The sequence below is a fragment of the Pogona vitticeps genome, chromosome 3, assembly GCF_051106095.1.
Source record: "Pogona vitticeps strain Pit_001003342236 chromosome 3, PviZW2.1, whole genome shotgun sequence".
Lineage (NCBI taxonomy): Eukaryota > Metazoa > Chordata > Lepidosauria > Squamata > Agamidae > Pogona > Pogona vitticeps.
Window position 1 is genome coordinate 142,246,509 of NC_135785.1, and position 27,447 is coordinate 142,273,955.

At 41.3% G+C, this 27,447-nt stretch overlaps 1 protein-coding gene across 6 annotated transcripts in view; it reads right to left on the minus strand.

Moving 5' to 3' along the window:
• Nucleotides 1-27,447, minus strand: part of DACH1 (dachshund family transcription factor 1) — a 514,217-nt gene that overhangs the window by 445,448 nt on the left and 41,322 nt on the right. The window lies entirely within an intron of this gene.

The window sequence follows — 27,447 nt, forward strand, 5'->3', positions numbered from 1 at the left end:
CATGGGAATGACTCTAGAGCTATTATTCGCTTCACCAAAGGAGACCAGGAATGTCACACAGGAAATGCCTGCAACATACAAAGTGCAGTGAGAAATGAAACTCGCCTGACTATCAATCATGCCCGATTTTCAGTTAATGGAATGACACAGACATCAGCAATAGGAGATTTCTGTCAGTCCTGTTAAAGCCCTGAGTGAGGGTTGCCTATATTACAGCTTAAGGGGGTAACAGGAAAGAATGACACAGAGGACCAAAGGCTCTCTTTGCTGAAGTAACTGAACTAATGTGTTAAGCACTATCACTATCAGTGCCCAGTGGTAAACAGTCAATACCCACCTTTACAAGCTTTTCCTGTTCAATGCTGAGCCTAGTTTTATGGTTCCTTATTGACTGTAAGCCCAGGGACTACAAACTTGGGATTCAGAAAACATCATCCAATGAAAAACAGCTGATATAATGATTTTCATTTTTACTGAGTCATCCTTTGGAGTTTGAAATACAGGATAAATTAAAACTGACGCAAGTGACCAGTCAAACTGCATTCGTTTCTACAGTGACCCATCTGCTCCTTAAAAATAAATTTAGTAAATCATTCAAGTCTAACAGAGCTTATCTCAATAAGACAGGTCTGATTCTACCAGCACTAAACAAAGCAAGGTAGATGAAGCTGTGAAATAAATATAGCTTGTAAATTTGCAGGAAATATAATTATGTCTTATTGGACTTCCTCTTTCAGATTAAACACTCTGTGAATATGAAGTAAAAATAGGAGGGCCAGTGAATTATTACTTTAGGCAAAATCTCAGAAGAGTTACTACAGTGGGGTCTCTACTTAAGAGCGTCCCTACTTAAGAACAATCCAACTTAAGAACAGCTCCATTTGCTAAATTTGCTAAATACAGTTCTCAGGATCACACAGCTCTTCAAATCAGTCAAGATGAATGGCTTAGATCATAACTTGCTCTTCAGTTCTCCTAAGTTGCTAAGTGGTTTCCATCAATTGTATCCTCTGTCTATGCCCTCCCATGACACTATATGTCCCACTACTTTCAATGGTCCCCCAAATGCCAAGAAAACATTTTTCAGAAGGCACAGAATGATGTGCACAAATGTCTATGACTCATTTTACATGATCCTCAGAGTAAATCTGATTTAAATTACCACTTAGAAATACCCAATTTACTCATGATTTTTCTCAAACAAAGTGTACTTTTCCTTCTTATAACCTTAATACATATTTTTCACAATCTCCTTGTCCAGAGTGATTTCCTCTCCAGTAACTCTCTGTTCATTGATGCTTCCAATATTTGAAAGTGGGCACTTTCAGAAAGAGAGGCAAAGATTTCACTTAGTGTACCATAAATTGGAGAAGGACAATAGCTTTGGTTGCCATTTTAAAGAAATCAGTATCATTCAAGAAAACTATTGAAAGCAATTCTACTGATTTTAATAGGGCTTCTAAAAATATCCAACATTATATTATGCCAAGAGCAGGAAAAAAGGCTCTAGGAATAACCTCAGTCACCGTTAAAAAACAGAACTGTTCTGTTCTATTCTGTTCTGTTCTGTTATTTCTTTCTTTATTGGATTTTTATACTGACCATCCATCCAGTGGTGTTCCACTATTATGGGTAGTTTACAACATAAAGCATTAAAAGATATCTCCATATACTGCTCTGTCAATATTTTGTTTAAAATACAATATGGAATTGTCTTGTTGGATTGTGGGAAACTGGAAAAGGCTGAGTCATTCAGGTTGACACTTAGCCAGGAAAGTCATGTGATACTTCCGCACATGTGCAGAGTTCAATTTGCTGCATCATACTTACATCATGCAACAATATATAAGCAAGTTGCTGCCTAGGCTTATTTGTTGGGTTAACATATGGAGGAGCAGCTCGTCACTTTGTCGGAAGGAATCGTGAGAATTTGCCAGTTTCATATGTATATTTTGTAAACACAATCTTGGTGAAGGGAGCGTCTCCTGTGTCCTGTGTCTTTGTTTTTGCTCTCAGTTTGGAGATAGTTGAAGAAAATCTCACTATAATTTTGTTGAGATTTTGATATGAAAATGTATTAAATATTAATGTTGTAATGTCTTCAACTTGTGAACCGATCTGCCAATAACCATTTTTTCTTGTTGGGTATGAGGCAATTTTAACATCTGCTCATAACTTTTAGGTTCAGACATTACCATATTTACACATGATGCTGTAAACATAAAAACAGCGCTGTGCACTTTCAACAGAAACATGTTATCTCTGGAGATACAAACCCAGTCTTCAGAACAGTAACTTTTTCTGATGGCATCTACTGAAATAAGTACCAGCAAAGAGAAAATATTTAACCTAAATAATCTATACAAAAGCCAATGAAATCCCATAAAATTGTCACTACAATTCAAGAATTATTAGACACTATTTACAATTTTAGAACATATGATCATGTAATACAACCAGAATTTTTTAACCACTATTGGGTAATGAGATCTTTAACTATGACACTTTTTAAAATGATCATCATGGAGTACTTTTTTAAAAACAAAGACAATTTAAACAAAACAAAAAAGGACATTTAACATCTTGTTATTTAAAAAGAACACCACATTTTTATCCATTCTGATCATCGTAAACCTATCTTCATGGCTTTGAAAGACTAGTTGGCAGAAGTAGGCTACATTCAGTGCCATGGAGGTAAGCGCATATTGCCTTTGATGATGGCTTTAGAACAAAGTGTTTAGAACAAAGTTTAAGATCAGAATGGATAAAAATGAGCAGGGATGATGATGACAATCATGATGATGATGATGATTTAAACTCAAAACAACAGGAAGAGTTTCAGTGTACCAACTCCAATTTGGCATAGTTCAGACAGTCTGATCCTCAGACCACTTGAATGATAGAAACAGGAGTGGCCAACACATGGGCCATAGCAACTATGAAGTGTGCTGCCAAATTTCAACAGTAAATCACTTCACTATAATTTTGGCAACACTCCAGGAAAATCATATTTTAAAAGCATGATTATTTAATTCTTATTTGAAATAAGTAGTTTCCCATTTTAAGAGCCAAAGGGAAAAACTGTATTTACAGCAAGCAAAATGCAGGCTTTGAATTGTATTCAACAGCATATTTTTCCAGGAATAAATGATCCATACAGCAATAAAACCCCTTCACGGATTGCTGCCTTGTCGTGGCAAAGGGACTTGAGTAACTCAGGGAAGCTATGGGCTATGCTGTGCAGGGACACCCAAGACAGATAGGTCATAGTGGAGAGTTCCGACTAAATGCAATCCACCTGGAGTAGGAATTGGCAATCCACTCCAGTATCTTTGCCAAGAACACCCCATGATCAGAAACAAAAGGCTAAAAGATATGACGCTAGAAGATGGGCCCCTCAGGTCGGAAGGCGTCCAACATGTTACTGAGGAAGAGCGGAGGACAAGTACAAGTAGCTCCACAGCTAATGAAGTAGCTGGGCCAAAGCCGAAAGGACACTCAGCGGTGGATATGCCTGGAAGTGAAAGGAAAGTCCAATGCTGCAAAGAAAAATACTGCATAGAAACCTGGAATGTAAGATCTATGAACCTTGGGAAGCTGGAGGTGGTCAAACAGGAGATGGCAAGAATAAACGTTGACATCCTGGGTGTCAGTGAACTAAAATGGACAGGAATGGGCGAATTCAATTCAGATGGTTATCATATCTACTATTGTGGGCAAGAATCCTGCAGAAGGAATGGAGTGGCCCTCATAGTCAACAAAAGAGTGGGAAAAGCTGTAATGGGATATAATCTCAAAAGTGATAGAATGATGTCAGTACGAATCCAAGGCAGACCTTTCAACATCACAGTAATCCAAGTTTATCCTCCAACCACCAATGCTAAGGAGACCGAAACTGACCAGGTTTATGAAGATTTACAACACCTTCTAGAAGTGACACCAAAAAAAGATGTTCTTCTCATTATAGGGGATTGGAATGCTAAAGTAGGGAGTCAAGAGATAAAAGGAACAACAGCAAAGTTTGGCCTAGGAGTTCAAAATGAAGCAGGGCAACGGCTAATAGAGTTTTGTCAAGAGAACAAGCTGGTCATCACAAACACTCTTTTCCAACAACACAAGAGGCGACTCATCACATGGAAATCACCAGATGGGCAATACCGAAATCAGATTAATTATATTCTCTGCAGCCAAAGATGGAGAAGCTCTATACAGACAGCAAAAACAAGACCTGGAGCTGACTGCGGCTCTGATCATCAGATTCTCATAGCAAATTCAAGCTTAAACTGAAGAGAGTAGGAAAAACCACTGGGCTATTCAGGTATAATCTAAACCACATCCCTTATGAATACACAGTGGAAGTGAAGAACAGATTTAAGGAACTAGATTTGGTGGACAGAGTGCCTGAAGAACTTTGGATACAGGCTCATAACATTGTACAGGACGCAGCAACAAAAACCATCCCAAAGAAAAGGAAATGAAAGAAAGCAAAATGGCTGTCCAACAAGGCCTTAGAAATAGCAGAGAGAAGGGAAACAAAATGCAAGGGAGATAGGGAAAGTTACAGAAAACTGAATGCAGACTTCCAAAGAATAGCAAGGAGAGACAAGAGGGCCTTTTTAAATGAACAATGCAAAGAAATAGAGGAAAATAATAGAAAAGGAAAAACCAGAGATCTGTTCAGGAAAATTGGAGATATTAGAGGAACATTTTGTGCAAAGATGAACATAATAAAGGACAAAAAATGGTAGGGACCTAACAGAAGGAGAAGACATCAAGAAGAGGTGGCAAGAATACACAGAGAAATTATACCAGAAAGATTTGGATATCCTGGACAACCCAGATAATGTGGTTGCTGACCTTGAGCCAGACAACTTGGAGAGTGAAGTCAAGTGGGCCTTAGAAAACGTGGCTAACAACAAGGCCAGTGGAGGTGGTGGCATTCCAGTTGAACTATTTAAAATCTTAAAAGATGACACTGTTAAGGTGCTACATTCAATATGCCAGCAAGTTTGGAAAACTCAACAGTGGCCAGAGGACTGGAAAAGATCAGTTTACATCACAATCCCAAAGAAGAGCAGTGCCAAAGAATGCTCCAACTACCGTACAATTGCACTCATTTCACACGCTAGCAAGGTTATGCTCAAAATCCTCCAAGGTAGGCTTCAGCAGTATGTGGACCGAGAACTCCCAGAAGTACAAGCTGGATTTTGAAGGGGGAGAGGAACCAGAGACCAAATTGCTAACATGCACTGGATTATAGAGAACGCCAGAGAGTTCTAGAAAAACATCTACTTCTGCTTCATTGACTATGCAAAAGCCTTTGACTGTGTGGACCACAGCAAATTATGGCAAGTCCTTAAAGAAATGGGAGTGCCTCACCACCTTATCTATCTCCTGTGAAACCTATATGTGAGACAGGAAGCAACAGATAGAACTGGATATGGAACAACTGATTGGTTCAAAATTGGGAAAGGAGTATGACAAGGCTGTATATTGTCTCCCTGCTTACTTAACTTATATGCAGAATACATCATGCGAAAGGCTGGACTGGAGGAATCCCAAGCCGGAATTAAAATTGCCGGAAGAAATATCAACAACCTGCGATATGCAGATGATACCACTCTGATGGCAGAAAGTGAGGAGGAATTAAAGAACCTTGTAATGAGGGTGAAAGAGGAGAGTGCAAAAAATGGTCTGAAGCTCAACATCAAAAAAACTAAGATCATGACCACTGGTCCCATCACCTCCTGGTAAATAGAAGGGGAAGATATGGAGGCAGTGACAGATTTTAGTTTCTTGGGCTCCATGATCACTGCAGATGGAGACATCAGCCCCAAAATTAAAAGACGCCTGCTTCTTGGGAGGAAAGCAATGACAAACCTTGACAGCATCTTAAAAAGCAGAGACATCACCTTGCCAACAAAAGTCCGAATAGTCAAAGCAATGGTTTTTCCTGTAGTGACGTATGGAAGTGAGAGCTGGACCATAAAGAAAGCTGACCGCCGAAGAATTGATGCTTTTGAACTGTGGTGCTGGAGGAGGATCTTGAGAGTCCCCTGGACTGCAAAGAGAACAAACCTATCTGTTCTGAAGGAAATCAACCCTGAGTGCTCACTGGAAGGACAGATCCTGAAGCTGAGGCTCCAGTACTTTGGCCATCTCATGAGAAGAGAAGAATCCTTGGAAAAGACCTTGATGTTAGGAAAGTGTGAAGGCAAGAGGAGAAGGGGACGACAGAGGATGAGATGGTTGAACAGTGTCATTGAAGCAACCAATATGAATTTGACACAACTCCGGGAGGCAGTGGAAGATAGGAGGGCCTGGCGTGCTCTGGTCCATGGGGTCATGAAGAGTCGGACACGACTGACTGAACGACTAAACAACAACAACGACAGCAATAAAAACTTACATCCATTACACAAAAATAAACATAATAAAAATAAAGCCTATCCACTCTTCTTGAATTCCAGAGTGCCCTTGAACCTCTTTTAAGTAAAAGTCAGGAGAGGCAAGGCCTTCTCATCAAGCAGCTGGTTCCTAGCTGGCTTCCTCTACCCTCTTGCAGAGGAGACAGAAAGCAAGGAAAGAGAGTACTAGGAATGGCAATGATGGGAAGTTCTTTTCCACAGCCTTCCCAGATGGCCTGCCTGCCATTGCTATGATATCATATTTGAGCATTAGAGGGAGCTCCCATGGCAGACATCAGCAATTTATTTAAAGAACAATAGAGAAGCCCGGTTTGGTATCTGCTTTTTACAATAAGCAGAGAAAGCAAAATAGCAAAACGGTTAGGAACAGAATTGACAACATATATAAACTGGAATTACCCATCTTGGCCTTTACACGAGAGAACGAACCAAGAGGAGGTTCGAAATTGCAGCAACCAGGAAAAGGGTTGAAGTTTTCATCTGGCACACTTGCCCTGAAAACAATTTGGCATTTTTCTCCTGCACAGAAGCAGCCTCAAACTGACATACAGTAATGGTCTTCTTTAGCAAGCAATCAAGCACTCTGTGCATCAGAGGATGTCTCAAGGAAACAGGCAAGGAACGACTGCAAGATGGTGCAGTATGTATTTCCCATGTAAATTGAGAGTGCTCAAGCAAGCATTCCAGTGCTTGGAAAGGACATTATAACAAAGCCATCAGTAACTGAGAAGTGGTAGAAAGATGCTCTGGATCAGTGATGGACTGCCTCTCCCAATCTCAGTCCTCTTTACTTGTACCACTCCAAGCTATGTGTTACTTACCTAAGGCCAGAAACAAATGTAATTAAAAGCTGAAAGCTGACTGATGTTGCTCTGACATAACTGGAGCAGTCTTTCTATGTCTGTAAAATGAGAGTTCAATGTCATGTTTAAATCCAGAAGATCATTAAACAAAGCATGCTAGTTTGAATACTCCTGAAGGTGAGAGCAGCTTATGCTATGACACTCCCATAGCTAAAGAATTCTCTCTTTTAATCCTGGCCTGTCCCTAATGTCTTTTTCTGACCTAATTCTGACCCACTGCAATTAAACTTCCTTGGGTTTCATCTACTTCCAGTGCACGTGTCTCCCCCTGTTCCAATACATGCCTATCTCCTTCCTCACCCTATTTGCTACTTCTTTTATACCCTCCAAACTATTTTATATCCATTAAATGAACAAGGTTTACATAAATGTAGATTTGCCATTTAGCATTTGATTGAATGGGACTACCATAGTAGCATGACTTGGGCCTGCAGTTCTTACCTATGCCCCATTTGACTGACACAGTTTACCATCCATATTTTTAAAACTTGCCTGCTAGCCATCTCTCTAAAACACCATCCGCTAGAAATATTAACATCACAGCCTACTTGATTCTAAAACGCCTTTGGACTAATCTACCAGATTTCTACACAAAGAAGTATAGTTCTCTTTTTCTGTAGTCAGTGTTTTTATTGAGGTCAAAGCAAGCAGGTACCTAATTGCATGGAAAATAATACCAGAAGATTTAATTCTATATATGTTTGAACTCTTGGCATATTTTCCTTTCATTTTGCTGGGTATCACTGCTAGATGCTGCTCTTCTTTGCACTCAATTTTATGGGCAAGTAAGTTTTATGCCATGATATTTTCTAAATCTAAGTCTCTCACACATGGCTATGCACACTAGCAAGGATTAAACATTGTGTGTGTGTGTGTGTGTGGTGGGGGTGTTTCCTCCAAATATGCATTTCCTGCTTCTTCCCAGCTCACTAAGTAGAAGACCAGTGCTCAATCACTGACTGAAAGACTTCTATGGCTAACAATCTGTCACTAAACAATGATTAATTTTCTGCCACCAAACTCATACATGTTAGGATTACTCCCCAATGTTCGGTTTAATTTAAGTACATTCTGATTCATGAACAAGGGGAATAACATACAGCTATAAAGAGGTAATCCAATCCTAGAATAGCCTTAACCCCCATAATCTGCACTTCAATAGCAAGGGAAACTGTATAGTTTTCAAACTGTAATCAAGATTTTTTTCCTTAGGCACACACTGGAGCTGTCCTTTGCTCCCATCACTTATTAGATTACAATAAAACGACCATGCTCTCTTTATGGTGGGAACAGAGCGACCCTGGGGTGATTTATAATCTTGTGAAACCCTGTCCACACTGCTGACCAGACTTCTTTTTCTTTTTTTGAGGTCACTATCTGTTTCTTCAACTGATGTCTTCCTGCTGTGACAACACTGTTGGATAGCTATCAGCACACAAGTATTTCTCAGGCTATGTATTATCTCTGTGCACATTTCTCCTGCATTTTTTTCCCTATTGAAAAGCAGTTACGTGCTTGGTGTTTAGACAGCAAAGAACTATTCTAAAGAACTCTCATTAGTCTGAAGTCTGACAAAAGATGGAAAACTAAATAGGAAAAGAATGAAGTGGAGAGCCTTCTAACAAAATAATAACAAATAAATAAGTACAATGTCTTTCTAAGCATCTGATCAAATCAATTCTGTGCAGCCCAAGTTTGTATGTTTATATATATATAGGCCAATATATTGCTGCTGTTTGTAAATATTCCTAAAATATTCCTTCTAAATATTGTTTATCCAATAAGGGATAAATCTTTCTCTCTTACACAGAGAGAGAGAGAGACACACAAGCACATACACAACCCTACCCTATTCTGTATTAAGTATTAGAAGCATGTGTTTACATATACTACAGAATGAAATAATAAAGCAGAACAGTTGGGGGAAAATACTAGAAAGCTGTACATTTTCTATGCAAAACACTACAGTACATTAAGAAAATGAGCTTGTATTTTTGGGTAATACATACTTTCTAATTCAGATGCAAAGGTCATTTGATATGGAGTAAAACCAGTAAATTTTACATGGCAAATTTTAATTGCTCAGTGTTTCTAGTTAAGGCTGAATTCATATACAGTGCAATTACTTTCAGTTCACCAGATCTCACTCCACATAGCAGGGAGTGCATACACAAGGTTTTGTGTACCTGGGCTGTAGCAAGGTAAAGTTAGTAGACTCTATCAAACAATTTCAATGATTTCCCAGTACTGCTGCATTCATATGGATCTTGACTCACAAGGCCAATTAGATATGACAACTGCAAGCCCATCTCTTCACATGTGGGTCTACCCTGTAACACAGAAAATGATGGGGGTTGGGAAACCATGGGGAGGGTGATATTTTACTTAAAGTGTAGATTGGAGTGCCTGGCTGTAAAGTCAAGAGACAAAGTTTATATTCTTCCTCTGTCTCCAGGCACATCCAAGATCATCTGGAGCACATATCACCAATGGCTTCAATGTTTTAGCACCTGTGCTGCCATGGGCAAGCTGCACTAGCCCAGAATGCCACAAGTTCAAGAGACTGGTAAACCACTTCTGAGTACTTTATACCAAAAAACCCTGAGTGAGTCAACCTAAGTCTGGAACAACCTGACTGCACATAATTACTTAATTTATTCTGATCTGCTAATCCTGCTATTAAATGCCAAGTCCGTTCAAAATACGTCTGAACTAATAATACGTGATCTGATACCAGATGAAAAAGCCAAATCGGCTTGTATAACTAAAACTTGGGTGGGTATGGAAAGCGAGGCTGCCCTCTCCCAGATTTGGACTACAGCACATTCCATCCAACATCAAAAGTCTGTAACTCGAAAAGTCTGTAAGTCGAGCTATCTGTAAGTCGAGGGTCCACTGTAACTGCGCCTCAAATCATGGAAGCCTTTATAGGTGAGCACCGACACCTTGAAACTGACCCAGGACATCACAGGTAGCCAATGAAGGCAGGCCAAAACAGAGGTGACAGAAAGAAATACAGTGGGGCCCCAGCTTACAAATGTCCCTACTTATGAAAATTTTTAGTTACGAAAAGTTCCGGCCGCAAAATTTTGTTTCGACTTGCAGCCGGAGCTTCGACCTACAAAAGGAAAAAGGCAGGGGGAAAGGGCAGGAAATTCAAACTGCTGGTGGTGAAGAGGCTGCTTCTTTGCCCCAACAGTTAGGAAAAGGGAGGCTCAGCCCCCTGGGCTCCCAACACTGCCCTGAACTCTGCCGGTGCGGCGGCCAGGGCGGTTTTGGAAACCCGGGAAGCCGGCAGCCAGAGCTGAGGTCGGGGTGGCTTTTGGCTTCCGGGGCCTCCAAAGCCGCCCCGCTGCCCTCTGCCTCCTGTCCCTGCTGCCTCCTGCAGTGGCGGAAGCAGTGGGGACGGGAGGCACAGGGCAGTGGGGACGGCTTTGGAAGCCCAGCTTCCCGAGCTTCCAAAGCCGTCCCCCAACAACTCTGTATCACTGCATTTTCATTTACTCAGTGCTAGCTGTAATTAGCTTCAAACCAGAACTAACTATGGCAAAAACATGATGCTGCAGTATGATGAAGGAAGAAAAATAATGGTCAGGAAAATCTGCACGCGTTGGAAGGAGGCAGCCCATGGGATGCTCCCAGTCTTCCTAACAGAAAACCAGGATGCTATTAACTCGCTGAGCAACTGGGGCTTCTTCATACTTCCTGAGATAGCTAGGAAGAATCACATGGGGAAAAAAACACCATTCAGTTGAGTATGCACTCTATGAAAATTTGTATATGACAAAAAAATACAAAATATCAAAAAAAAATTGGAATCAGTATCATTGTATCATATGGTCTAATTTGGCTGCTTCTGGTGCATAATCAAAGTTAACATGGTGCAACTATGTTCCATTTGCTTCAACTCCCACTGAAAGGACAAAGAAATTTAAAACTTAATTTAAAAAATTAACCACAGAGGCTTACATGCTACGCCTAACTAGTCACATACCTTATAGTGATAAAGCTAATAAAAACATTCCTTTTCATTCTGTTTTTAGTACAACCTTGAATCTTGGTCTGTAAGTCTATTAACTCTTAACCACTCTGAACAAGCTGTTTAGTTATCTTCTTTATTACTTATTTCTAAGAGAATCATTCGCTTTACTTTGTTTCCAGGAGAACAATATAAAAAAAAAACACATTTCATAAAATTTCACAGTATTACCAGGCTAAACAGGCTAGTCTTTATTGATTCACTCACTAGTAAAAGTCGTTTCTGAAAGGTGAAAAAAGTTTTTCATTCCATGAAGAAAAGGGCAAAGTGATAATCACAGTAAATAACTCACACTGTCCTTTCCTCTCAAAGAGGTAGTGTATTGTTTCACTCCTCTAAGGACCTGTTTAACGGGATGAGCAAAATCTCAGGGAAAATTATCAATTAAGACAGTGGAACTCCCCGAGGATAATATTGCTTCAATCATTTATGCATTTTCTTTGTGACTTCTTCAACCAGTCTTAAACACACACATATCTAGAGCACGGTTTGTAAGGAATCTGCAACATACCAACACAATACATTTTTGTGCTGAAAGATACTGTCACTACAATTAATATCTATTGTTTATTATTTCTGGCATTCTTAGAAACTGTTCTATTTTTATGAAATCTATAGCCTCAATTCCCTAGTTCTTTTGTCCCACGATATCAGAAAACAAATTCATAGAAGTCTTCAACATATACCGAAATTGTGGAAGTTGGGAACTATGTGATCCATAAAATCTTCTTTACAATTCATGAAGCTTGTCAATTTTGCTGGAACTGGCATTAAGATAGGAGTGGGAATAGACATATTACATCTTATTTTAAAAATTTCAAACTGTTGCACACTAACAAGTCTTTTTCCCAAGGGGGGAAGGGAGGGTGAAGAGAGAGAGGGAGGAAAATACTTTTCTCTGGTTGGGTGAAATTTTTTTAAAAATCAGGTATATTATACATAAATCATTAATGTTATTTTGTGATGATGGTAACAGCTCAATTGTGTATATGTATGTATATGCATGCGCATGCACACACGCTCACGCATTATTTTTTTAACCAGAGCAACTGAAGAAGATGGAAGCTGAAACATTTACTTTAAACATATCTGTTTATTACTCGCTCTTACAATTGTGGGTATCTACACACATACACACATTTGTACAAACTTGCACTACAATGTGACAGAAAGTCCATTACATTTAAATCACTATTATTTAACGAGTTCCTGAAACTATTCCTTATTCTGTATTTCCAAAGAGCTCGGGGGGGGAATGGTATTAACAAACTGAAGTAAAATTGCACACTAAAGGAAAAACATTTTCTCCTCGAGACATAATTTGGAAAGACCTACACTTGACACTTATTTTTACACTCACCTTTCTAGTGCAGAGATTTTGAACATTAGTAATTGCTCAAGATTCTCACCTTGCTACAATCAGGTGTCAAGCGCCACTTAGTGATATATATCAATGAGCATACTCAGTGTGTAACTAACCACAGATCTGATTATTTTTCAAGGTGAAGTAACAGCAGCAACCTTTCACAGAATGGTAATCCCCCAGCTGAGCACATCTTGTAATGTCTTAGACTGAGTATGTTTTCTGCAAATTTATTCTACTAATAAGTTGCCCTGTGCTTGATATGCCAAGAGCTCATAAAAATATGGCTCAGTGATATGACCAGACAGCAACCAAATCAAAGAATCATCACAGATTAGTGCCATTTTTCACCCCCTAAATTGGATCAAATATATTTTCACAAAGGTTGGTGCTCACACAAGACCTTATGCATTGTGTACACAAACTAGCCTAATCAAGAAATGAAAACTATGATACACTCTTCATTTTTCTTTTTACATTATTTGAACTGATACTTTAAAAATAGAACTTTTTGATATAATTTAAAATGAATTTTAATAAACCTTTATTTTAAAAAAAGCTACCTTCCTGTACGTTTAGTATAAAAGACATGCAGAAGTGAATCTGCACATCTGTGACTGGAAAAGAACACTCCAGTACAAATGGGAGCTTGTGCATGGACAGAGCCCACATGCAGTACCGCAGCAGTCTGCATACATAGTCAGGTGTCAGATTACTGGTAATACCAGTGATCATCTAATCACTGTGAGAAAAAAAAAAAGAAGAAATCTTCCTCATTGCTTCATGAGCAAGCCTCCTACCCCTGACTCTCCTCCTCTTCCTCCATTAGCAAACCTTGGGAAGCACACAACAATGTGTCTTAGCAGTAATACTTGATTCTGTACACCAGCATTGCAAATGTTGTAGTGTCAAGTAATAGTAATACATCTTAAAAGAAGCAGAATGCAACACTCTCATATACCCAAGTGTCAGATACCAGATGGTTCAAATAGCCCAGAGATCCAAAGGCAGCAGTCCAGGCTTACCTGGAGATGGTTTTTGTTGGTAGCAGCTTAACAAGACTGAGCAGAATGGCAGCCAACATCTTGGGCTGTACAAACCCATTTGCGATATCATCTGTAGTTGTGCTGGCCATATTTTGTGCTGGCACAATCTGGGAGCTGGAAGGTTGGTCTAGTCTACTGGTGGACCAGACTGCTGAAGTTTTCAACCCAGTCTACCTGTTAGCTCTTTAAAAGGGGGCAGCCAGGCATTCTGCATTAAGCTTTTTCCCTCCCACCCACCTCTTTTTACGTATTGATAATACCATCAGTTTATCTTTACATCTGTCTTGATAGTCACAGTTTTACTGAGAGTGTTTCTGAAGCACGAGGATGGATACAAGTGGTGGAGGGGGCCCCCATTATGGGTAGTACCATCACCAGGTGGATGCTCTTCAAGGGGAGTGGCACACACAACTCAAGGTGACAGATGGGGCCACATAGTGACATATGGCCATTTTGGATGCCATTGGCTGGCAGTTATGGCCACTGATGCAGGATCCATTCTCTCTGATGGCATCAGGGGCTACTGGCAGCTATAATCAATAAGATTATGGCCAATTTATTCCAAAAAGAAAATGGGGTTTGTGTCTTTATGCCCCCAGCTTCTGGAGACAACAGGCTCACCCAACAAAAGTTTTTAAGATAGGAGGTGCTCAAGACTGCAAGCAGGTAGTATTGATTTTTGCCTGCTGAAAGGAGCTTTTTTACATTTACTTATTTAATTGCCTGAATAAGTATGAAATTGATTATATTCTATTGAACACTGATATAATGAATATCGCAATTGTACTCACAAGTGAATAACAGTAATAATTACTAACAAGTGAAACAGTTTCAATGCGACTACCATTAACTTAATTGCAAAGCAATACATTACATATTAGAGTTTATTAAAAAATGAAAGCAATATATTGAGGAAAAGGAATAATATTAAGTATAAAAGGTCATATTACGTCAATGCAACAATGATCATAATGCCTCCTAACACACCATCATCTTCAGCACCACTATCTTAAAAGCAAAAGCCACAGAACCATTCTAGATTACTACAAACCAGCAATCTCAATCCTCTCCAAACCTATATCAAATTTCTATGAGACATTTGTGCTGTTTGGGGCCACACATCTGTCAACACTGCACATTGAAAATATACAATAGGTTAGCTACAAGAGAATATACAGGAGAGTATATGTGACACAGTACTTGGTGTTTATCAGGAACCTCCTCTAGATATCCCATTTCTATGCCGAGGTCTGGGAGCAAAAATTAATTGTTAGTGACACATACAGTGACACATAAGTCCACCATCACTGTCATCAATCCCTGGACTAGTCTGGAGGGAATCTGATAATGTAGGGGTGTTCTATTAACTATCAATCTCCAAGTTATGTTCCAGTACCCATGTGACAGTACATAATGGAGTGAGCAAGTATGTGTGAGAGAGTAATGAAGAGCACACACTTCTTGGCGTGCAGCAGCTACAACAGCAACCAAGCCTACAGAACCTCTATTTATTCTATTTCTCAGGTCAAGTGCACTCTGTACAGGTACTGATGGACTAGTCCTTGGATTCTGTAATGTGCTGGATAAGGGCAAGGAAAAGGGCCTATAAACAAAATAGAGGCTGTGTGGCTTATTGGTTCCCATGTCCAAGAACTGGCTATGGGATGTGTTCTTGGTAAAATTTGCACTGAAGGAGCAGGAGCAGAGTTTGTGTGCTTCTGGATTCATTTTTGTCACTAGGAGCACATGGCCTCAGTGGTTCGGAGTGCTTCTGGCAAACCTCAGTTGCCCTTCCACTTCATGCACTCAGAATTTCCCACTCACGTTACTATGAAGAGCCTACACACAAGAAGGAACCTCTCCTTTTGACATTCTGTGATGTTCACATGGGAAGGATAATAGCAGTGAGTGGGACTAGACTAAGCATGCTGAAACCACCAGATTCTATAATGCTTGAATACTCTTCTGACTATAGGCAAAAGACTGTCAAAATGACTCATCACAACTGCTCTAGAGGATACCTGTTAGATTAGCTACTTGTTCTGCCACCCAGAATGTTCTCTCACTTCGAAAGATAACCTTCTGATCTCAACTTTACCTAAGTCAGTTTGTACTTCTTGAGAGATTACAGACATAAGATCCAATTTTCTTTCTCTAAATGAAACAGTTCCTGTTCAAAGAGTGGGGGTTTTCTGCCTCCTCCTTTCTCTGCACTAACCCCAAATAAAACTCTTGAAGACTGGAGGATCTTCTGAAGGCATCTACAAAGTGATGGTGGCCAAAAAGTGAAGCAAATTCTTCTTGTATGTGCAAAAGTACCTTGTTTTCACAGAATATTACCATGAGATACAAGGAATTAAGGCAATGGCATTAAAATACTAGGCCTGCTTGCATTATTTTCAGCTTCGCAGTACAGATATATTTTCCCATAAACTAATTAGCATTTACTCTTGAACACGTCAGCTCATTTTTCACCAAATTAGATTGCAAAGGATCACTACTGTTTTGCAAAGTTCCTTGATTCTGTTTAACAACCTCAACTACTTACAGGCCTCATAACACCTGAGCTTGTGGCTCAAAGAAGTTTTATATGACCTCCAGGCCCTAATTAAAAATTCCTTAAGGAAAAGGCGAAAACTCTACTAAACTGATTTGATCAAATGGTAACATATATAGCGTCATCTAGTGAAAAACTCTCCGGGAGGCAGGAGAGCCTGGTGTGCTCTGGTCCATAGGGTCACAAAGAGTCGGACACGACTTAATGACTAAACAACAACAAAAGTGAAAAACTGTCACACACTAGAAAACTTTGAAATCCAGTATATCGTTTTGTGAATAGACTAATGGATTAATACTCAGGATATCAACAGGTTACCCACCTGTAATTGTAGCTCTTCAAATGGACCTCTGTGATTCATACCCTAGGTGATCCATGCCTGCGCGGAGGCTCATCAGAAAGTTCTAGAGCTTCTGCGGTAGCAAAAAAATACATAAGAATAAGGCCCCTCCCCCCTCGTATAAGTACCTTGGCGCCAAGGCTCCCCTTTCAGTTGTGTCAACCGCCACTACATTAAGCAGAATGGCGTGACAATGGGGAGGATGGCCGGGATGTGTGAATCACAGAGGTCCACTTGAAGACCTACAATTACAGGTGGGTAACCTGTCATTTTTCTTCGTGGCCTCAGTTAATCACACCCTGGGTGACTAAAAAGCTGTCTTACCTGGAGGCAGGGTGTCACACCAAGGTAGAGGCTAGAACAGCATGTCCAAAGGCCGCATCAGACTTTTGCCAGAGATGAAGTCTATAATGCCGGATGAAAGTGGATAGCTGTGCCCAGGTGGCAGAGGTGCAGACGTCTGGAAGAGGTACGCCACGTAGGAATGCCGTAGAGGTCACCACTGTTCTGGTGGAGTGAGGGCGAATCACCTTCAGGATTGGTCTGTTTGTCAGCTGAGACGCGAGGTGAATGGTTGAATTGACCCGTCTAGATATAGTTTGAGACATCACTTGGCGAACTTCAGTAGGTGGTTGGTGACTTATGAAAAGTCGAGGTGAACGCCTGAAAGGTTGGGTGCATTGGACATAAAAGGCAAGGACTTGCCTAAAGTATGGAGGATTCTTTCTTGAGTTGTGGACGGTGACAGGAAAAAAGAAGGAAGGATAAATGGCTGAGAGAGATGGAATTGAGATACAACTTCGGGGAGGAAAGTAATACAGATGGATAGTTTGACTTTGCCCGGAAAAAAATGTAAATAAGGATAGTCATGACGTAAGGCTGCTAAATCACTAGGTTGTTGAGCTGAGGTGATGGCGATGAGGAAAAACTCTTTTAAAGGTTAGTAGCCGTAAATCAGTTGAAGCTAAAGATTCGAAAGGAGCTTTAGTAAGTTGTTGCTGTACTAGTGTTAGTGACCATTGCAGGGAAGGCGGGCAGGTGTATGGTTAGATATGAGATAGACCTTTAAGAATACATTTCAGTGTTGGATGCTTGAAGAAATCAGATGCTGGAGAGTTAGGGGGCTGATAAGAAACTATGGCAGAGAGGTAAACTCTCAAGGAAGAGAGGGAAAGGCCGCTAGACCTGAGACGTAGCAAAAACGTAGAATAGTAGCAAGTGGTGGGTTGACATAAGGCAATGAAGAAGCTTCAGTGAAAGATCTGAATCTGTTCCATTTATACAGGTAAGCCTTTCTAGTGGAGGGCTTCTTTGATTAACGGAGGACGTTCATTAGCGAGGAAGAATCCTCCACACTGTCAGGCACAGAACAGGTAAATCTAGTTTAATGTCTGGCCGTTGTTCTGCGTGAGGAGGTGAGGCAGGCAAGGGAAGTGGTGAATGTGTGATGAGAGATTGTGAAGGACTGGAAACCAGGGTTGTCTCGGCCACCAAGGAGCTATAACAATGGCATCGGGTTTGTGTTTTTGTAGGCGAATCCTGACCTTGTGGAGAAGCGGGAATGGCGGGAAAAGGTAAGTGAGGGTCTTGGGCCATTGGCCAATGAATGCATCTCCTTGGGAGTGTTTGCCAATGCCGGCTCGGGAGCAGAATCATTTGCACTTCCGATTCACACGGGAGGCGAAGAGGTCAAGAGTTGGTTTGCCCCATCATTCACATAGGCGAAGAAAAACTGATTGCTCTAGCTCCCATTCATGAGCTTGGGAGTTTGTGCAGCTGAGTAGATCGACCAAGTTGTTGTCGTGGCCAGCAATGTGTAAAGCCGTGAGGCAGATATGATGTGCTAGGCACCACTCCCAGAGGTTGACTGCTAAACTGAGGGGACTTGGAGAGTGGGTGCCATCTTATTTCAGAGTATTGTACATTGCTATGGTGTTGTCAGTGGCAATTTGTACCATCCTGACATGTCAGGCCAAGGATCCAGTACTACTGACTATATGCTAGTTTGTGCCTCTCTAATCCAGCTGATAACCAGCTTTCAAGTGTTACCCCTATCTAGAGAGTGACCATTTCCCCCTACTGCTTCAGGTTAAACTCTCATTTAGAACTCAAACTATGACTGATCAGCCTTCACATGAAGGCTCGCAAGTACTAACTCGTAGGGTGAGATGGTCTGCACAAATGCAATCCAGATTCAGAGAAGTAATAGAGGTCAAAAATCACTGTATTCCTAAATTTGAAGACTTGGACTACAATATACAGAATGATCCCATTAAGATTTACAACAGTCTAGTACAGGAACTAAAAACAAATTTAACTGAATCTAAAGACCAACCATTAACATCTTATCGGAAATCCAAACCCTGGTTTGATAAAGATTGCCAAGGAGCAAGAAAAGCCCTTACAGCTGTCTATTATCAGTTTAAAAAATCAAACAACAAAGAAAGACAGGAAATTCAACAGAAGCTTGGGGTTCAAAAAGCAGCATATAAACATCTAATTAATCAAAGGAAAAAAGACTATACCCATTCGCTATGGGCGGAAGTAATTCTAGCTGCGAAACAGAAAAATTCTTCTAAGTTCTGGCGATTGTTTACTGTTAAGAAACAAAACCTCCCTTGTGAAATTGATCCTCCAATCTTCCAATGTAAATGGGTTGCCTTTTACAATCAGCTTTATAAAGACTTTCCTCCAACACCAGTCTCAGCTGGTGAATTTGAAGTTCTACCAGTTTGGCCTCCAGTTTCCCAAGAGAAAATTATATCACATATTGCCTGACGGAAAAAAGGTAAAGTACCAGGGTTGGACGGTTTGCCTCCGGAACTCTTCAAAGAGAATACTGACTGGTGGGCTCCTTTCCTTGCACCATATTTACATATATCGACTCTACGGGCCTCTTTCCTGCAGAATACTGCAATAATAGTACCTCTATTCAAAAAAGGACTAAGAGATGAGCCGGCAAATTATCGCCCCATTAGTCTCCTAAACATATGTGGTAAACTATATGCTAGGCATCTACAGGATAAACTTGAGACCGGGTTGGTTGAAGAAAATAGGATAGCTGTAGAGCAAGCTGGTTTTAGAGAGTATAGATCTACTATGGACCATTGTCTCATTATCCAACACCTTATAGAGAAATATGCGTCAAAGGGTCAAACCTTTTCTATTCCTTCTTATTTTATTCTCACTCTATTTTATTGTAACTGTATCAAATGATTATGTAATATTCTTGTGTTTTATTGTTTTATCCTATACTGGAAGCCACCTAGAGTGGTCAAGTAGACCAGATAGGTGGGGTATGTATGTATGTATGTATGTATGTATGTATGTATGTATGTATGTATGTATGTATGTATGTATGTATGTATGTATAAATAAATAAATAAATAAATAAATAAATAAATAAATAAATAAATAAATAAATAAATAAATAAATAAATACCTCATTATATGCCACATTTGTCGATCTGGAAGCAGCCTTCAATTCGATCTCAAGACAGCAACTATGGCCAATATAGAAGCCACCTCAATAGTTAAACGATTACTTCTATTGTTGCGTGTGTTACATGAAAATACCAACCTCCAGGTTAGGTTCAATAGGAAAGGGAATTTAAGAGAACCGATTAACACCTATAGAGGAGTAAGACAGGGCTGCTTACTGGCCCCCTCTCTGTTTAATTTATACATAAATGACATAGTAGAATATCTTTACTCTCCTAGTCTCCACCCTCCAAAATTACATCAAAGACATATTTCTAGCCTTCTTTATGCGGATGATGCCGTGCTTTTAGCAAGAACTCCTATTGGCCTAAAGAGAGCCCTTAAGAAATTTGCAGACTTCTGCAAAATGAAGGAATTACAGTGGTGCCTCGCTTAGTGATTGCTTCATTTAATGATGTATTCGATTTGCGATGGGTTTCTTTGAGGAAATTTCCCCATCACTTAACGATGTTCTTTATGGGGGAATTTCACTTAACAATGTCCATTTTTGCTCATTTAAAAGTGTCTTAAAATGTTTGAAACCTGTTTTAAATGCTTGGATTCGGTAGTGCACCTTCTGAAACATGTGCAAACTTAATTTGGTTTTGTTCTGAGTCTTCGTTAATTTTTGGTGATTTTTTGTTTTCCCCATTTAAATCCATTGAACAGACAATTCGATGGATTTACAGGGGAAAAACAAAAAATCACCAAAAATTAACGAAGACTCAGAACAGAGCCAAATTAAGTTTGCATAGGTTTCACAAGGTGGACTACCAATTCCAAGCATTTAAAACAGGTTTCAAACATTTTAAGACACTTAAAAATGAGTGAAAACAGACATCGGAAAGGGCTTCAAAAGCACTGAAGTCGGCGAGGCACCACTGTAGAAATAAATTATCAAAGGACAAAATTGTGGCCTTTGGTAGAAGACAAAAGAAAAGGTCTTGAACTATAAATGGGCAATCTCTTGAACAGGTTTTCTGTTTTAAATATCTAGATATGGCCCTTCAATCCACTGGGGAAAGGCTCATATACAATATGCAGCTACCGAAGGAGAAAAAAACTGAAAATGCCATCTTAAGGTTCTACCATTCCAAAGGGGGCCGATATATTCCAGCAGCCCAAAAATTCTTTCAGGCAAAGGTGGTCAGCCAGATCCTTTATGGCACCTTTATAGGGTATGCATCTAGCTGCTTTGATCCGATACAGCGGGTTCAGACTAAATTCCTTAGAGCAATTCTTAAAGTTCCAAGATGCACAAATTCATTTAGAGACAGGCTCACTAAAAATGGTAGCCAAAATTACACCAGCCTCCCTTCAGTACTGGCTTAAAATAAATTTTTAATTACAGGGATTAACCCATCTACTTCTAAAGGACAATTTTCAATCAAAGTGGTTGAAAGCGGTCCTAAACAAATTGCAAGTTATGGGCTTCTCTCCACAAGCAATATTGAGTATGCAAGGGGATGAAAAGAAATCAGCCCTTAAACAGAGAATAATAGACATGGAAAGACAGGTAGATCTTAGTAGATGCCCCAACTTTAGAGTGACAGACATGCACAAATATCGCTTGCTCCCCGTGGTCTATTTATCACAGCTTGAGACATATAAGTTTAGGAAAGCCTTTACTCTGGCTAGATGTGAGGCCTTTCCCTCAGCAGTGTTGGAAGGCAGATTTAAGAAGATCCAGAGGGAACAGAGAGTCTGCCCTTGTGGATCTGGTGTGATAGAATCTATTGAGCATATGATGCTCAGATGTAACAGGCATAACAAGATTCAAGGAAAATATATTGCACCTCTCTTAAAAGACATGACAAGCCAGTCAGACTCGGACTACTGTAACCAATTGTTAATTGATCAAAATCGACTACAGAACTGGTAGCAAAATTTTGGGCGGCATGCCATAGTAGCCAGAATAGATAGCCAAACTTAGACATTGGCCTTACATTGTCATATTTGTAGTTTTAGTGTCTTTTGCTTATTTGACTTGGCTTTTTATAGTATATGTCAGTACTTGAAGCTCTGCATTCAATTTTGTTTTATGTATGGCTTGATGCTGTAACAATAAAGTATGTATGTACCATCTTGACAGCAAGGAGATTTCTGAAAGCTTTGCAAGCTTTTATAACCGCCAACTGCTCTAATTCATTGATGTGAAGCAGTTTCTCTCTGAAAGACTACTTGGTATGGATTTTGAGAGATTTGCAGTGAGCTCCCCAGCCTATGAGGCTGGCGTTGGTGGTGACCTGCACTTGTGGTCGTGGTTGTCAGAACGGCCGCCCAATGGATAGGTTGGGAGGAAAACGCACCACTGAAGTTGGGAGGCGAGTTCTGGGGTGACCCTTAAAAGAGTGTGAGGAGGGTCTGTGAGCGGGTCGAAGAAGGCGAGAAACCACAACTGAAGAGATCTCATTTTGAGACATACGTGTTGCACTACTGAAATCATAGAGGCCATGGTGCCTAGTACACATTGCACAGTCAAGGGGGCTACTGTAGCATGAGGGGTGAAAACTTGAAGTAATGTGATGAGATTTTCTCTCTTGATTGGAGGAAGAAAGGTGTAAGTTTGTGTGGAATCTATACATGTGCCTATATAATGAATAATCTTTGTAGGTTTCAAATTTGGTTTTTGTTCGTTGACAGCAAGACCGAGACTGTGAAGAAGGGTAAGGGTGAAGTGAGTGTCTCGTTGGGCCTTGCGGCGGGAATGAGCTACGGGAAACCAATCATCGATATATGGAAATATGGGAATTTTTTGCAACCTGAGGTAAGCATCTACTGGTGCCATGCACTTGGTGAATACTCTTGGAGTTGTTGCAAGGCCAAAAGGAAGCCTTTTGAATCAATAGGCTTGTGATCCTAGCTGAAATTGAAGGAATTTTCTGTGTGAAGGACGTATGGAAATATGGAAGTATGCATCTTTGAGATCTATGACAGTGAACCAGTCCTTTTTGAAGAGTAAAGGGAGAACTGGTCTGAGGTTAACCGTACAGAATTTTGTGGTAATGACGTATTTGTTTAACTCTCATAGGTTTAAGATAGGGCAAAGACCTCCATCCTTTTTTGGCACAGAGAAATAGTGAGAGAGAAACCCTTTGTTGTGCTGTGAGACAGGTTGTATGGCATCTTTGAGGAGTAAATTTCTTATTTCCTCTTGTAGGGTTGGAGATGGTGGAGTGAAGACATGTGTTGCCGGAGGAAGTTGGAAGAAATGGATGTGGTAGCCGTTGGCATCTGTAGTGATGGATTCCTAGACAGGTAGGTGTTTCCAGAGGGCAGGATGGGGTGGAGTGGTGTGCAATCTCGGTCATGGGAGTGTCAAATGTGATGTTTGGGCTTGCGGTTGCTGCGCCTAGTAATGGGTTGTTGACGGGGTTTATTTCTTTGACTTCTGAAATAGGGTGTATAAGATGTTTGTTTTGGAGGATCACGTTGGAATTTTTGATATGAGTTGTACGGTCATCTCCACTGATTTTGTTGGGGGTGTTGTTGGTAAGATGGATAAACTTCCCAACGTCTAGCTGCTGATATTTTCTTTTGCATGTTTTCCAAAATATCATCACTTTCAGCATTAAAGAGGCCTGCCCCGTCGAATGGAGGTTTTTCGATAGCGCACAGGCATCCTCAGCCAGGCCAGCCATCCTTAGCCAAGAGAAATGTCATAAGGCTACTGAAGTGGCCATGGACTTTGCTGTGGCATCTACTGTATGCCTAGCAGAAAGCATCCGTTGTTTTGCAACAGAAAGACCTTCTTGTTGAAAGGTTTGGGCAAGTACTTTTTTATCTTCTGATTACGATTTGACAAAGGTTGACTTATTGTCCCAAAGTAAATGTTGATATGCACCCATGGCTCCCTGGTAGTTAGCAACACGCATGGTGAATGCTGCTGATGAATAAAGCCATCTTCCCATTGAGTCAATCCTTCTACTGTCTTTATTTGGTGGTATGAGGGTTTGTCGATGTCAAGATCTTGATTGTGAGGCGTCAACAAAAATAGAGTTTGCAGCTAGTAGTTTCTGAAGTAGAGATCCAGGATCATGGACTCTGTTGAGGTTATAGATTCGTTTAGACATGGTATGGGAAGAGGCTGGTTTTGTCCAGGATCGTTGAGCGGTGCTGAGTAGAGATGGAAGCATCAAGCTGTGTACTGGAGTAGTTGTATCTTTAGAGATTGGGTTGTATAGATCACTGGTTCTTAACCTTGGGTTACTCAGGAGTTTGGGACTGCAACTCCCAGAAGCCTTCACCACCAGCTGTGCTGACTGGGGTTTCTGGGAGTTGCAGTTCAAAAGCATCTGAGTAACAAAGGTTAAGAACCACTGGTATAGCTCACTGGTTCTTAACCTTGGGTTACTCAGGAGTTACGGACTGCAACTCCCAGAAGCCTTCACCACCAACTGTGCTGGCTGGGGTTTCTGGGAGTTGCAGTTCAAAAACATCCGAGTAACAAAGGTTAAGAACCACTGGTACAGATGATCAGCCAGTTCTGTCGAAGGATGGTGGATTTGGATAATGAGAGACATATGGATCATAAGTTGGGCATAAGTTTGGAAGTCGTCTGCTGGTGATGGTGGGTCAGCATCAACAAGGTCGAATTCTGGTGTGGTAAGTAATACTGACGGCATCTGAGGTCTGGATCCATGATTGGAATAATTGGGATCGCGTTGGGAGTCGACGGATTGTCGATCAACTTTGGTGTCAATAGGTTGAGTGGCATAGTACTGATGTTTGTGACTCGATGTCAATGGAGGCAGCATGTCCATGGGCATTTGTCGGTGTCAAGGATTTTCGATACCGAAAGATTCATCAGAGTGTCCATGGACGTCGTTTGATATGGTTGAACGTCGGTGTCGAACTCGGGGTCATAGTGATGTGAAGTTTAATGGCTTGGTTATATCGGGTGACGGAAATCATGGATCGATAGAGGGACAGAACGAGTGTCCATGAAACAGGATGGATATTGAAGATCATCGATATCAGAGCCTGCATCTCGGTTATGTCAAAACGGAGATTGCTGACGAGCTGGTAAAGCAGTGGAGTATATAGACGCTGGAGATGCCGAGCGAGAGGAATGATTTCCCTCATCTGGATTAGCGGGAAAATATTGGGAGGCTGGAGCTGTAAAAGCCTCACGTGTAGAAGAAAACTGTTCGACCATCCTAGGTCTTTTAGGTGCCAGGAAGGGAACAGGTTGGAGTTGATGTGGGTCACAGTGATATGGCCATTCCGACACCAGTGGCTGTTGAGATCGAGGCCCACCATGAGAAGGTATGGCCGAGCTGGATAGAGCAACTGGCTGATTGGTGGTTGTGGTTTTTCCAGTCAAGCACTGGTTGGGGCAAATGGCAACCCAATGAGAGTACTGAACATGGATCTGAGCCACACATGATGAAATAAGATGGCTCCAGGGACTGTTGGGGCTCATGTCTCTGAGGAGGTCATAGTGGACAATCAGATGTTACCAAATAAGGTATGGTATCTAGTTGTTGTTCGGAGTCGACCCAGTCAGGTGAAGCAACTACGGAAGGGTTGCTCAAAGGAACAGAGGGTGAGGACTGGGAGGAGAAGATGTTAATTGATCGACCCTGTCACCCCATTCTGGTGATTGGGAACAGAGTTGATGAGAGGGGATTCTATCATCGTCGGAAGGCAAACCAATAGAGATCGATTTGGCGGTTTGTTGAGGCTGCTGAGAAATGACTGCAGCTTTAGATTTATGTTGTTTAGGTCTTTTAGGCAGAGACAGCTCTGGAACCGAAGAGGCTTCGGTGGACATTTGGCGTTTAGTGGAGGGCTTTGATATCAAGGATTTAGGTATCGAGTGCTTCAATTTATGGGTTTTTGAAGTTTTAGATGAAGTGGACAGAGCATCGAAGTGGGATGGCGTGGTCGATGGACAATGTTTTGAGGTGTCAGAAAGAGCCTTCTCCATTCCTTTGGTTTATAGCCTTACAAGGAGGTTGGGCCGTTTTGGTTGGTTGAAGGGATTGTTTCCAAAGATGGAATTTTAATCTGGATAAGTGTGAATGGAGGACTTCACGCTTGAAATTCTTACAATGCTGACAGGAGGGCTTCTGGTGTGCCTCTCCCAAGCAAAAAAGACACTTGGTGTGGCCGTCAGATAGTGGTATTTTGTTATCACAGACCATGCAGTATTTAAATGGGCCCAAAGGGGCCATGAATAGGAGAAAATAATTTGAGGAGAAAAAAATGATGATGGGGGGTGCTGCGGCTGGAGGCCGAGCGAAGTAGAAAAGAAAAAAATCTCTGATGATAATGAATTTGATTTAAAAGTTTAAAGGAAAAAGATTAATAAGAGGAAGAAATCAAAAATAAACTCTCTCTTTTACTCACAGAAGCAGTACTATGCGGTTCCCAATGCAGCAGTTGAAAGAAAGTGGAAGGGGAGTCTTGGTGCCAAGGTACTTATACGAGGGGGGAGGGTCCTTACTCTAATGTGTTTTTTGCTACCTACCACAGAAGCTCTAGAACTTTCCAGTGAGGCTCCATGCAGGCGCGGATCACCTAGGGTGTGATTCACAGAGGCCACGAAGAAGAACTAGAATTAAATTCCCACACAGATACAGTGGTGCCTCACATAGCAATCGCTTCGTTTTACGATGAAATCACTTTGCGACACATTTTTTGCAATCGCAAAAGCAATCACTTTGCGATGTTCCCTATGGGGGAATTTCACTTTGTGATGATCGGTTCCCTGTTTCGGGCACCGATCAACGGCAAAACCACTTCCTAATTTTATCATATATCTTGGAACCTTATTAGGGTTGCTGGAAGTAAGATGCAACATTACAGCATATAACATAATGTTAACAGGGAATAGTACAGCAACATGCTTCTTCCTTTCTAAAGCACAGTGGTGCCTCGTATAACGAGTGCCCCGTTTAACGAAGAAATCGCATAGCCCTGCCGCTCAGCTGGGGGAAAATGTGGGCAGTGGGCTGCGGCCTCGGAAGGACCCCGAAGCCACCGTCCCCTGCTGACAATTCCCTTCCGAGCTCTCACAGGGCCCCCTCCGATATTGGAGAAAGCCCTTTGAGAGCTCGGAAGGCTCTCAGCGGCAGCGGGGGAAGGGTACAGGGGTGTCGAAGGCTTCCAGGCCTTTGCCTGGAAGCCTTCCGGACCCCCCCACCCTGTCCCCGCCGCCGGCAGCCTCCCCGCGCCGCCTCCCCTGGCCGTTCTCAGACTTCTGGAAGTCCGAGAACGGCTGGGGAAAGCGGCGCGGGGAGGCTCCAAGCATCGGGGACAGGGGGGGGGATCGGGAAGGCTTGAAGCCTACCCGTGCCGCTTACCCAGGCCGTTCCTGGACTTCC